The sequence below is a fragment of the Monodon monoceros genome, unplaced genomic scaffold (genome assembly GCF_005190385.1).
Source record: "Monodon monoceros isolate NGI ecotype Baffin Bay Population unplaced genomic scaffold, NGI_Narwhal_1 Super_Scaffold_1, whole genome shotgun sequence".
Classification (NCBI taxonomy): Eukaryota; Metazoa; Chordata; class Mammalia; order Artiodactyla; family Monodontidae; genus Monodon; species Monodon monoceros.
Window position 1 is genome coordinate 85,972,404 of NW_021703765.1, and position 1,797 is coordinate 85,974,200.

The 1,797-nt window shown below is 54.8% G+C and overlaps 1 pseudogene; it reads left to right on the forward strand.

The window, feature by feature from the left end:
- The first annotated feature begins 316 nt into the window (after positions 1-316).
- On the forward strand, positions 317-1,286 carry LOC114893022 (annotated as a pseudogene).
- Positions 1,287-1,797: the final 511 nt, after the last annotated feature.

Below are 1,797 nucleotides of genomic sequence, written 5' to 3' on the forward strand. Positions count from 1 at the left end.
CCCAGCAGAGCAATTGGCAGCCGTGAACTGAGCACAGGGTCCAGGTCCCAGAAGCAATGAGGTTGCAGGAAGGGAAGCTAGGTTCGTATCACTGCCTGAAGCGGGGAATGAAGAGGGGAAATAGGTTCGTTTGTTTGTTTGTTTAACAAATTCTTTCTGCCCGGTGTTGGGAGCTAACATTTCTTCTCTGTCCTCTTTCTTTTCCTTCCTGTAATAAGGGTCTGGCGTGCGTCAGAACGCAGACCACATGTCACAATGGCTCAGTCAGTGTAGTTTTAGGTCTAGTGTACGGGACCCTGTAGGGCCTGAGTGTGAGATGGCCACCAAGGAGCGTGGGTAGTGACAGTGGAGAAAATCTGCCCAAATGTGGATGGATCCCTGACCTCAGGCAAGTTGTCTCCTGGTACTCGAGAACAAGCCATCCAGGGTTGCTCTGACCTGCGCGCTCCTGGTCTCGACAGAGCCGGCAGAGCCGGAGTGTTAGGTTAAGTGTGGGCAGCCGCATGCGCGCCGCCGAACCGATCCGCTGAGCCTGTCGCTGCCGCCGCCCCGCCCCGTGCGCCGGGACCCGCGACCCCAGACCCGGACCTGTTTTCGATCCGCCCGCGCGCCCCCGGTCCGGCCCGCGCGGCGCGGCGGAAGGAGGCGACCTCTCAGCCGCAGCTGGCCAACGGGGCCCTCAAAGTCTCTGTCTGGAGCAAGGTGCTGCGGGGCAACGCGGCCCGGGAGGACAGGGATGAAATTTTAGATGTGATCTACTGGTCCCGACAGATCATTGCTGTGGGCCTAGGTGTCATCCGGGGCGAGTTACCATTGCGAGGTTTCTTGGGACGAGCAGGACTCTGCCTGACCAGCGCCGGTGTCCTGTACCCTCTACTTCAGCAACTACCTACAGATCGATGAGGAAGAGTATGGTAGGGCTTCCCTGGTGGCGCAGTGGTTGAGAGTCCGCCTGCCGATGCAGGGGACACGGGTTCGTGCCCCGGTCCGGGAAGATCCCACATGCCGCGGAGCGGCTGGGCCCGTGAGCCATGGCCGCTGAGCCTGCGCGTCCGCAGCCTGTGCTCCGCAACGGGAGAGGCCACAGCAGTGAGAGGCCCGCGTACCGCAAAAAATATGGCAGCACGTTGGAGCTCACAAAGGAAGGGTTTATGACATCGTTTGCCTTGTTCATGGTCATTTGGATCACCTTTTACACTGCCATCCACTATGACTGTTGGTGCACAGTCCCCACCTGCGCCCTGTCCGGTCCAAAGGACCCTCCTAGTTACACCACAGAAACATGATTATGAGGGGCACCCAGCCACGTAGAACCTGGAAGGTTTCCTGGACCGAGAATCAGTGTGTTGGGCGTCAGTGTTTTCTGCAAGGGTTGTGACCTGAAACTTTTTAAGGAACCATACACCTTTTGGGGAAGCATTTCTGAATTGTCCATCACTAGTCGATTCTTCTTGGATACGATCATGAAACACCCGTTTGCCGATTGGAGCTGTCCTTTCATTTGTGCACCTCTGGATCCGGATGAAGCATTAAATTGTCTTCCTTCTCCATCAGGTGTACAGTTTTTAAACTATCAATCACTGGCATTTCAAGTCTTCTGAAAACAGTATGGCAGTATGTGCGTGGTCCCTAGCACAGTATAAGCAGCATCTAATAGCAGGTTTCATTGTAGAATGTTTTCAGATGCTTGAATAAATCAGATCTTTAATCGAAAAAAAAAAAAAAGAACAAGCCATCCAAAGCATGTGTGACACAAGTTTCCCCAGGTGGTGGCCTTTAGACACTCCTCCCCCACAA